Source organism: Diabrotica undecimpunctata, chromosome 4 (assembly GCF_040954645.1).
Source record: "Diabrotica undecimpunctata isolate CICGRU chromosome 4, icDiaUnde3, whole genome shotgun sequence".
NCBI classification, from domain to species: Eukaryota; Metazoa; Arthropoda; class Insecta; order Coleoptera; family Chrysomelidae; genus Diabrotica; species Diabrotica undecimpunctata.
The window spans coordinates 12,882,126-12,895,157 of NC_092806.1; positions in this window are offsets into that span (position 1 = coordinate 12,882,126).

Here is a 13,032-nt window from a genome sequence, read left to right on the forward strand (position 1 = left end):
TCACCAGTTATCACAGCATGATTTCCTTTCATTATGTTGACTTGTGTATCTTTGAATACAAGTTGAAGACCTGCTTCATCCATTTTCTTCATCATCATTCAATCTTCGCTTATCCACTGCTGGACATAGATCTCCCTCATAATTTTCCATCTATTTCGATCTTGTGCCTCTTGCATCCAATTTCTATGACAACGTTTTAGATCGTCAGTCCAACGTGTTGGTGGACGACCTCTGCTTCGGTAGGCATCATCTCTTGGTCTCCATTCCAGTATCCGCTTTGTCCATCTATTATCTGTCATTCGAGCCACGTGACCTGCCCAGTTCCATTTCAGTGTTGCTACTCTCTCTACTGCATCAGCCACTCCTGTTCTTTGTCGTAGCTGGCGATTTGGGATCTTGTCTCGTAGTGAAACGCCCAACATAGCACGCTCCATCGCCCTTTGACACACACGGATCTTTTGAACTGTTCTCCTTGTCATGGTCAACGTTTCGGCACCGTAAGTTAACACTGGCAAAACACACTGATTAAACGTTTTTCTTTTAAGGCATATTGGTATATCAGACGATTTGAAAATATGGTTCAGCTTGCCGAAGGCTGCCCAAGTCAGTCTTATACGACGGAGAAGCTCAACGGTTTGGTTATCTTTTCCTATGCGAATCTCATGACCTAGGTATTTATAGGCCATTACCTGGTCTATGGATCTTGTTCCTACGCATATATCTTCGCTGACTACAAGATTTGTCATCATCTGGGTTTTAGATATATTTATTTTCAATCCCCCTTCTAGCGAGGAAAGGTAGAGCTGATTTAAAAGTTCTTTGGCCTCATCTATCCTATCAGCTATTAGTACAATATCATCTGCAAACCTTAGATGGCTAAGCTTTTCTCCGTTTATGTTTATGCCCTTGTCGGTCAGTTTTGCCCTTTTACATATATACTCCAAAAGCGTAGTGAACAGTTTCGGCGATATGGTGTCCCCCTGGCGTACTCCACGTTGTATCGGGAATTTCTGGGTTTGACGATCACCCACTCTAACACTGGCTGTTGCGTTTTGGTATATATGTTTAATTATATTTATATACCGATAGTCAATTCGGCATTCTGTCAAGGCTTCCAACATTTTTTGTTGATTTACGGTGTCGAATGCCTTTTCATAGTCGACAAATATTAAAGCTAGTGGTTTATTATATTCAGTGCATTTTTCTATAAGATTTTTTATTACCAGTAGGTGATCGTTTGTTCCATAGCCTTTTCTAAAACCCGCCTGTTCTATGGGCTGATAAAATTCCAATTTATTTTCTAGTCGTTTCGTAATTATTTTTGTAAATAGTTTATAAATATGTGAAAGTAGACTTATGGGCCTGTAATTCCTGAGGTCGGTAGCATCCCCTTTTTTATGAAGTATGATAATTTCTGCGTTATACCACTGGGTTGGTGTTATTGCTTCCTGCAAACATCTAGTGAATAGTTTGGCAAGGACCTGCCATAATCTTTTTCCAGCCACCTTCAAGGCATCTGCCACTATTTCATCGCCTCCGGGGGACTTATTGTTTTTCATTTCTTGCACTGACCTTCGAACTTCATTGGGTGTTACGTCCGGTAAAATTTCAGATCCCTGATTGATTATCTTTGGTAATGATCCACTCCGGTTACATTGCTGTTCTTTGTATAGTTGTCTATAAAAACTCTCTATCGTATTCATAATTTGAATTCTATCCTCAATGATTTGCCCCTGTTCATTTCTTAATTTGTGGACGTTTTTTCTTCCAATGGACATGCTCTGTCTGAGTACTTTCAAGCTTTTGTTTTCTTCTATTACTCTAGTTATTTCCATCGTATTGTATCGTCTCAGATCTTTTCTAACTTCCTTTTTAATTGTCTTATTCAAAGTAAAGAAAATATTGTCTGTGAAGAAAATTTAATTTTCTTCACAGACATTAAATTATATGAAAGTTGATTAGATACCCATACATTTTTCATCTTAATTTGGTTACCATTTACTGGTTGACGATTCAAATCACTTTGCTTTATTGCTTCTAATGATTGTTCCTTCTTTGCTACATTTATGTTATACATTATTTCCTGGATATTATCTAAAAACCGTTTAATATCCTTTGTAACTAAGTGATTTGTAGCACCACTGTCTATTACGAAATTTATTTCACCAGATTCTGAGTTGCTTACTAAGGTGGTTTCCTTTGCAATTAAAAATGTTTCCTTTTCACCATTATCTGCTGGGAATGCCCTATTTCCATTTTTATTTTTCCAACACTGATTGCTCTTGTTGCCAATTTCCCATAGTTATGGCATTTAAAATGAAATGGTTGATTATTTCCCACATTAACATTACTGGTTCCAGCTTTATTCTTCCATTTATTCCATGGCTATTTATTTGCTACAAATACAACATCAGGATTTGTTTTACGATCATTTTTATTGCGCCATGTCTCTTCCATTAGTAGCTTGTTTTTAAGAAAATCTAATGTAACTTTAGTTTCATTTTGACAAAACATAATTGTTGTAGTAACGGCTTGATAAGCTTCAGGCATTGCAGAGAGTAATTGTGATACAACTTCACTATCTTGTACTTGACTTCCTGCACTTTTAAGTTCCCACACAGTTAAATTGAATTATGTTAAAAACATATTTAAACACCCTGTTGTGTATTTCAATGACTTTAAATTCTGCTGCAGTTAAACCTGTGTCGAAATTTCCTTCTTTTGGTAGGTATTTTCCAATGTACCTATAATCTATTTTGTTGAGGTATTTGATTGAATCATTTCCAGTACATTGTCATGTAAACATTGCACAATTAGATTTCAGGCTCTCACATCATTTTTCATATATACTTCTCGAGCGACATCACTTGCAGGTTCATCTTGGGATAGTGCAGCTTAGACATTAGCCTGTTTCAGTAACAATTTTACTCTGAATATCCAGTTGGAGAAATTATTTCCATCAAAGGGTTTGATGTTTATAACATTTGTCTCCGCCATTTTTGTTGTTGAGTTCCGTACCACGTTTTCCGCAAACACTTGTGTTTTCTTATTACCACTATGTAAGTTTCTTAAATTTCCATAACTCTGAGACCATAAACTTTAAGGATGCATGATGGAAAAATGTTCTACTTTTTGACGTTGACACTAAAGTAGAAACCCTCAATTTAGAAGAGTGATATCATAGTTTAAACGCGGAATATCCTCAAATTTAAATATACACAGCGGCCCTCGAAAACTGCCTGTTTTCTCGATTGCAATTTGCGTTTCCTCATAAGAAATTACAGAATATATAAAGTAGTATATTTATTTGTGCTTCTCTATAGTGGACTTGACCAGAAGTTGTCGTACAATGTAGCCAATTCTTGTTCACAAGTAGTAATTATGGTCATACAAAACCTGTATTCTTCCATGCAGCGATTATTACCGTCATAAAAATACAAAAAAAACCTGATTTTTTCAATAGTAAAAATTAAGCACAAAATTGTAATGAAATAAATTTTATTTATATGTTCCGTTTCGTTACATATTTAAATTTATAAAATAAAAATCGATATTTTAAAACAATATTTTTCAATCGTTTGGCAACTTTGGAATTAGCGACGGAATTCCGTTTCAATTCAGATCCACAGAAAGCCGTAAGACTAGTTTTTGTCGAGCGAGTGCCCATCAACAATAGGTTATTTACATTGGCGTTTCTGAGGGTAGGGTATTTTATGCGATAAGTTTGTGTTATTGATAAAACGTGTTATTGATAATACGAGTGTTATAGTTTGTCGTTTTATAGTAAATTTTTAGTTATATTCTGTGATTATTTGGTTTGAGTTTTATTGGAGTTGGACGAAAAACCGAGTTGTCCCAAGAGAAGACTGCAAAATTCTGATGTTGATTCCAAAAATGAAATGCCGCAAAAGAGACGGAAAATGTTAACGTCCGAAGAGAAGGTAATAATACGAAACGTTTATGAAGGAATTGTCGGCAGAAAAATGGAATTAAATGTTAGCCAAGCGGTCGACATTTGTAGCAGTTTAACAAAAGTATCCGTTAGCTGTATTTATCGTGTACTTAAAAATACATCGGAAAATAAAAAGCAAGAAAAAGGTAAAACTAGAGGTAGGAAAAGCATTGTTTTGGATGACGAGACAAGGAATATTATACGTCGAAAAATTCATTCATTTTATTTTCGGAGTGAAATTCCGACACTGAAAAATATTTCTCAAGATCTCGAAAACGATGACTCCTTACCCAAGATATCTCGTAGAGTCTTAACCAGGACTATGCGTGAAATGAACTTTCGATATGTAAAACTCAACAGAAAAAGTATGCTATTAGAAAAAAATAAAATTATTGTGCGGAGAAGAAAATATTTAGAAGAAATACGCAAAATTCGCAGCACTGGACGCAAAATATGTTATTTGGATGAAACCTGGATTAACCAAGGTTGGAAAAGGTCATACAGTTGGAAAAGTTTGGCAAGATTTAAATGTCAAAAGTAAACGCGAAGCATTTATAGAAGGCTGATATACAGGATTAAAAGCTCCATCAGGAAAGGGACGGCGTTTAATCCTCACTCATATAGGAAGTGATACAGGGTTTCTTGATGATGGTTTTCTTCAATTTGAGTCGAAAAAAACAGGTGATTATTAAAGAAATTAAAAGGGAGGATTCAACAATGGCTTACAGAAAAGGGGATTGCAAACGAAGAATCAATGCTCAAAATTTAGCTCCTTGACATTGCACGGTTAAGGAAAATTGAATATCTTAAATATGATGCAGATGAAACTGCAAAAGATTATGGTGTCAAAGTTCTGCGTCTACCACCTTATCATTGCGAACTTAATCCCATTGAACTTATCTGGGAGCAAGTGAAAGGAGAAGTAGCACGCAATAACAAAACGTTCAAATTAAACGAAATTAAGAAACTTTTGATTCAAGCAATCCTCCATGTAACTCCAGAGAAATGGGCTAAATGTATAGGCCACATAATTAAAGAAGAACATCGTATGTGGGAACTTGACACTTATATAAAAGTTTTACTTGAGCCAATTATAATTACACCAGGTGGTGAAGATAATGACAGCGATAGCAGCACTGCATCTTCAGGTTTAGACAGCGAATAATATTTTCTAATAGTTTAATAAGAACATCAGCATAAAAAAAACCAAAAACAAAAAGAAAACGAGAAGAACATAGTAAGTGTGTATAGTGTTTGTGTTTAAACACATCAAACATTATTTTTATTTTGTTTTTATAGAATTTTATTTTGTTTTATAGGATTTTATTTTGTTTTGTTTTATACTGTTTAAGTGTTTTGTTCATTTTATTTAATAAGACAATATGGCTCTTGGCGAACACCCATTTAAAAAAAGTATCGCGCCACAAGACATACCTCTGGAGTGGTGTGGAAACTGTCTTAAAATTTGTTTTAAAAAAATTTCATTGTGTAACTCTTTAAGGACGGGTCACGTCAAAAGACGTTTTAGCGTAACTTCCGCCACAGCCGGTTGGTATCAGTAAACTTTCTGCAAAATTACTTCTTTTTTATAGCTTTTTGTTTGTGGCATTCTGTATTTTTAGGGGAATGTAGGGAATGAGCCACAAAATATTTATTCATATGTTTATTTATTGACGTTTCGATCTCTATATCCAGAGACCGTTTTCAATTATACAAATGATAGTACTATTTATTTTCTATGGCTTTTCGCTTGTCGTTCTGTATTTTTAGAAATGATGTTGGGAATAAGCCACAATATATTTATTCAAATGTTTAATTTACGGATGTTTCGATCTCTATAAAGAGACCGTTTTCAAACATACAAATGACAGATATATTTATTTTTCTATAGCTGCTTGTTTGTGGCATTCTGTATTTTTAGGGAGAAGGTTGGACATAAGCCACAATATATCTATTTACATGTTTAATACATTGACGTTTCGATCTCTATTCCGTTTTTAAAGATAGAAAAAAAAATAAACAATATAAGATTATAAAAATATATAATAATAAACAAATAAAATAAATATAACTATCATTTATATCTTTGAAAGCGGTCTTTGGATATAGAGATCGAAACGTCAGTAAAAACTTGTAAATAAATATATTGTGGCCTATTTCGAACATTAATATTTGAAAAATAAAATATAATTAACGTTAAAATAAAAGTAAGTGTACATCACTGGATTTCCAAACAGCTTTCCGCATTTCTGGGCCTTTAAACGATGACTCACTCTCTCAAATAGTGAAATTATACCATAGTGTCACTGACAGGTAGTGTCAACACTTAACACATGAAAATATACAATATAGAATTGTAATGCCATCAGTTTGCCGGGGTGGTCATATTATTTTTATAAATGTTTTTACAAAACTAAGACAAGGAGGTATCGATATTTATAATTTTTCTGATTTGGACAGTGTTTTTTAACGTTCTGCCATAAAACGTACTATTATATATTTCCAAATTGAAAGTATATAATTTTTAGTTTTTGTATTCCTTTTTTAGTTTCAATTTACATTATATCCTTCATTTGATCATCTTTTATCTCTTTTTTTCTGAAAACTATAATATATTTGTCTTTAGAAAGTAGTGGTTAACACAACAAGATGCTTCTCTACTTATTTTAACTTCTTAAACTCTCACCTTTATCGTCTAATTTTTTGCTAATCATAATAATTTTTCAGTTAAAAAAACACAGTTTCTCTACACATAATTATTTTTAATTGTCGGATCTTAACATAACAATAAAAATAATATATTCATTTTTATTAATACAATAAAACTCTTATCTCGTTCTGTATTTAATTTAAAGTACATTGTTTGTTTATTTCAAACACGATACTCTATTTTAAAACAATTGCTCAATCAAAAACTTGAAGGAAAACAAAGGCGCGTTGTCATTTGGACAGATAAAACGAATTAATAGCGGTAATATTGCTTCATGTCTAAGGCAGGTAAAACAAATTAGGAAAAATTAATAATAATATGCAACAATGAATCATTCTCCTTGTGTTTATTCCCATCGTGAGGCCGAAGCTGTGTCTTTTTGAATTATTCCAAGTATTTTCCCAGAACGGTACCACAATCGTCATAGGCGTTCCACAGTTAATTATGCTAAAAATAAAGTACAATGTTATAAGACTATGTTATGAATAGAGGCTGGAGTATATGCAAAAAGCATCTGCATATTAATATGTCCTTAAAGTTTTGGCGCAAAATATTTATCGATTTTTTTTTAATACATTTATTTAACCACTAACTATAGTAGAAGCCACAGTTAAAATGCAGTGCAGGTAAGATGGGCAATGTATTTCTTACGGGAGAACAGCCGACCACGTTGCCAGTTTGCCCCGAGCAGCGCATCAGGACCGGATTTAAGAATCATAGCATTTGAATATACGAGCACACAACAATGGTATACGGTTGTATAAAAGACTATCATGATTGTTTCAACTAAAGCATGATTCAATCATCGATGTATAAATAAGAGAGTTACATTGTTGAACTAAACAATAACATGAAGAAAAATACTATAAAAAAAGTAAAATATATCAAAAACTCATTGTTGATAGCTTATCTATATTTATCAATTTTCAATAGCTTTCATTGTAAATACATTCTTTGGGAAATAAAGATCATTATAAAGTCATTAAGAGAAGCGAATCAGTTTTAATCTTCATTGTTCACGCAAAGCAAACATGTCTCTTTGTCGATTTGAGTACTGGCCATTAGACCAAAAATTTGTTGGCAAAAACTATGAAAGCTCAGTTCTATTTCTTTTTCGTAAGCGAATGAAAGTACCTACATCATGGAGCTGTTGCCAGTATTTGTCGTGAATTTCAAACAGGGTATGACTCTTAGTGTGCAAGTAAAACTGGTGGTGTTAAATGTATTGAACTATCATCTGAACTTAAAAAATGGTGACAGCTTGACTATTACTGTCGAAAAAGACTCGAAAATGTGCGGTGTGAGAGTTCGCAAAATTTATGACATCCGCGAAGAGGTCCAGCAAGGCGAACTGAAACCGGTACAAAAAAGGAAGAAAAACAATTTCCAGTCCAATTCACGTGAGAATACTTAAGATGAGGGAGTGAAATCTCGAATAAGGAAAATTGTCCATGATTTTGTTTTTTTGGAAAATATAACACAAACCGTCGACAGCATAATGAACAGAGTGAAGGATGATAAGGACCTACCAGCTTTTTCAAAAACCATATTTCTTAGGCTACTAAATAACATGGGTTTGGAATATGGTAAAAAAAAAGTGGAGATACAAGTACCTCAGATAAATAAAAACATTGAGGAAGAAGGATAATGTAAACCTTGTTTATACCGATGAGCCTTGGACTAACGTCGGTGTTTCAGTTAAAAAGGAATGGAGGAACACAACGATCAAGAATCCACGAGATGCCTTCATAAGAGGGCTCTCTACTAGACTGAAATCTCCAACCCAAAGAGGTCATCGGTTTGTTCTTCTTCATGCTGGAAGCGAAACTAGTTTTGTGGCATGGGCCGAATTAACTTTTTTCGCCAAGAAGGGAACCGCTGATTACCACAACGAAATTGACGAAGATCTATATGAAAAATGGTTTGAGAAGACGTTAATTCCAAACTTGCCGAAAGAAAACGTTGTCGTTCTGGATAACGCATCATACCACTTCAGCAAATTTGATTTCCCTAAAAAACTGTGGAACAAAAGGCAAATCCAGGATTGACTAATCGAGAAGAACATTTTCTTCTAGGAAGATTACCTAAAAAATGAATTACTGGTTACTGCGGTCGCATTTAAAGACGAGTACAGCAAGTACAAAATTGAAACAATTGCGGAAAAATATGGTGTTAAGATTTTGAAACTGCCGCCTCACCATTGCGAGCTGAATCCGATTGAGATAGTGTGAAGTCAAGTGAAAAGGTATGTGGCTTCAAACAACGTCGATTTTAAAGAAAAAATGGTAGAACGGTTGATAAAAGAAGCTTACTAACGCCTATCTAAAGAGCAGTGGCATAATTATGTGAACCGTGTCAAAAAAGTAGTCATTGAACCGGTAATAATTAATATAGGAGATGATTCAGAGGATGAGGACGATTTAGATATTGATTGCGATTAGTATTAATTAACGAGAAATATCTCAAATTTAATGCTTATTTTTTTTTAGTACTGTACGTATAGTACATTTCAGTTATGATCTTGTTGTGTATTTTATGTATACTGTAAGCTTCTTGCATTTTTTTTGTATAAATGTATATAAGTATTTACGAGGTATTAGATATTTTATGTACACAGGGATTTAAAGAAATAATTTGTTATGCTCTTATAAACGGTCCTGATTTCTGTCTATCGCCAAACTACCACACACTTACCACTGTGCCGACATGAGCGGCAACGCTGCGCGCCGTAAGACCAACACTGCATTCTGACTGTGGCTTTTACTATATAAGTTTATTTTACTGTTTACACAATTTTCAATATCTCATTGCCGTACATTTAGTTAAATATTCTGATTCTTTTTGTTGTATCTTATGACCATGTTTAACCAGATTCGGTAAGATAATATATCGGTAATAGATAAATACAGATGATGTTAATGTGTCAGGATTTATTTCATCAGCTCTTATACCTCACACATATTTTTCCTTGGGTTTACAATATTAAATACTTCTTTTGTATTAAATGGAATCTTCTTCTTCTTCAAGTGCCATCACCGCGGCAGAGGTCGGCAATCATCACAGCTATTCGGACTTTTGAGACGGTTGCTTTGAAAAGTTCATTTGCTATACATCCGTACCACTCTCTCAGGTTGCGCAGCCATGACATTCTACGCCTCCCTATGCTTCTTTTTCCTTTGATCTTTCCCTGCATAATCAGTTGGAGAAAGGTGTATTTCTCGCCACGTCTAATATGTCCGAGATATTGATGTCGCATTTAAGGTCCAAGATTCCATTCCATAAAACAAAGTCGAAAAAACATAGCACCTCGCCAACCTTAGCTCCAATTTTAAATCCCTTGTATATAGCACTCTTCTCATTTTGTTTAAATTTGCTCTAGCCTTTTCTATTCTGATTTTGATCTCCTGAATGTAATCATTTGTGGAGTTAATCATTATTCCCAGATATTCATATTTGTCCGCTTGTTCGACGTTGGTTCCGTTTATTAGTAGATTCTCGTTTTTTCTTTTCGATATTCTCATAAATTTCGTTTTCTTGGCGTTCTTGTTAGACCGTACTCTTTTCCATACTCTGCTATTCTGGTCACCAGTCTCTGGAGATCTTCAATATTTTCGGCTAAGATCACAGTGTCGTCCGCATATCTAATGTTGTTAATGGGAACTCCATTTACCTTTATTCAATTCAATTGGCGAGAATACGCATCCCCGTCTCACTTCACGTCTAATTTCAATTTCTTCTGACAGCTGTTCGTTAACACGTACTTTTGCTCGATTTTTATAGTATAAATTTGATATGATCCTGAGGTCGTTGTAGTGAATCTTCTTTGATTTCAGGACATTCATTAATTGTTCATATCGTACTTTATCCAATGCTTTAATATAGTCAATAAAACATGCGTATATATCTTGATTGATATCGAGGCATCTTTGTATTAGTATATTAAGTGAAAAAAGAGCTTCCCGCGTTCCTAGGCCTTTGCGAAAACCAAATTGTGTATCAATAACGTCTATGTCCGTTTGTGATATATTCGGTTATGGATGACTTTTAGTAGTAACTTGAGACATCAAGCTAATGGTGCGGTAATCGCTGCATTCTCTTGCGTTTTTCTTTTTTGGAAGACAAATAAAAATCGACGTTAACCACTCTTTGAGTAATACACCTAAACTATAAATTTGGTTCAAGAGTGTCACTAAAACATCAATGTGCTTCTTATCTAAAATTTTTAGAATTTCATCTTTCATCATCGAACAGTTCGTCGATATATTCTGCCCATCTTTGTACTTTATCGTCCGTCTGTGTTATAATAGTCCTGTGTAGGTAACTTTCTTGTGTAGGTTAAACAGATCATATTTATTTTGAAGGTCTTCGATCTCTTTGCATTTCTCTTCATAGTATTGTTCTTTTGCCTGCTTTATCATCTTCCTAATCTCGTGGTTCACCTCTCTGTATTTATTGTTGTCTTTATTTTTAAATTGTCTCCATTGTTCCATCATATTGAGTATCTCGTCATTCGTCCATTCTTCTTTTCTCCTTGCGGAAGTCTTTAGTATTTCTTTACAGGGTTCCAGTAGACAATGTTTTAGTCGATCCCAGTACTCGTCAATATCATTGGCGTTTGTGTTCAATTTGCTGCAGTTCACATACAGTTCATGTCAGAGGCATTCTTTTACGTTAGGTTCTTTAGGTTTTCTTGTTTCTAATGTAGGGATTCTTTGATGTATTTTATTATTCTTAAGGGTGAGTGTAATCTTGGCGATAAGTGGATTGTGATCTGAGGCCACATCCGATCCAGGATATGCTTTCACGGCTTTAACAGTATTACGGTATCTTTCATTGATCATAATATAGTCGTTCTGGTTCCTGACTACTTTCTCGGTTGTAGTTTTCTCTGATTCTCCGACTTTGAATGGAATAGAGTGCCGTTAATAAAAAAGAGTAATTTATTTATTTTAATTATTGATGTAGGTATTAAAAAAAATTAAAGCCCTCACAATGTACATTAAAATGTATACAATAAAATCTACAATACTTTTTTTACATTGCATCCTTTAATTACAAACACCGCCACCCATGGAATAGAGTATTGTTGATGAGAAAGAGCAATGAATTTATTTTAATGATTAATAAGCTGAAACCTTGAGGTATTAAAAACAGTTAAAGCATATTAGCATGTGAATATTCTTTATACCTACTGTTTAAAATTTGTTTATTATTTAAAATACAAAAATTTTTTTTTACTTGGGAAAAGCAAAAACGGTAATCAATACTAATCGAACAACGAAAAAATCGTAACAAGAAAATACAAAAAAGAAAGAAAACAAATTTTTACCTAGATGCAACGTGGTTCAAGGTGGCTCAATTAAAAAATATAGTGGACAAAACTACTCAAACTAATGATCAAGTTTTAATAAAGAGTTTCTTCTTCTGGTGCTACTCCTATCGGAAATTGGATATCATAATGAATAAGTACTTAGGCTTTGTTGATTTATGGTTTTACTTTCTTTTTTTATTGCAAATACATTTTATATTTTATTTCTTTTCAGTGGGTGGCAGAGTAACCCGTTTTACAGATTACCAGAAAGATAAGATTCATGGCAAACACTGAGTTAAGGTTTTTTTTTATGTGGTGTAAGGAAATAACTTAAATTTTCCTCATATTCGTGGTCATGTCTCACACCCCTCTTCCTGTGTTTAACTTTGGTTAGTTCAAATTTTTTCCATTTTTAGTTTTTTAGAGAAGGGTTTTTACTATAACTCGAAATAGTAGCAAATGACACTTTCAACAATGAATGATTCAAATATATATGGGAGACGTGGACAGAGAATCATCATCATAAGTGGCTCAACAATCCATTGTGGATCTAGGTCTGCTCACAAAGAAATCGCCACTCCTGTAGATTCCTGGCAACTTCCTTCCATCTTCTGACCCTTAGAAATCTGTAGGTCTTCTTTCACATCATCAATTCATCTCCTTCGTGATCGTCCTCTACTTCTTGTGCCCTCTGGTTTTAAAAATGTTAATCTCTTCGTGTATTTGTGATCTGACATCCTAGCAATGTGTCCAACCCATCTAAGTCTCTGCACTTAAACGAATTTCACAATATCTGGATCGGTGTATAACTGATATAGTTCAAAGTTGTATCTTCGATGCGTTAGCCCATTTTCATTTTCGATTCCAAAAATTTTTCTAAGAATTTTTCTCTCGAAAATACCAAGAAGTCTTTCATCATTTTGAGATAAGGTGCACGTTTCAGCTCCATATATCAAAACCGGTCTTATTAAGGTCTTGTATATATTGAGCTTTACTGTTCGTTTTGTATTTTTATTTTTTAAATGTTTCTGGAGACCGTGAACAGTTTTGTTTACTATT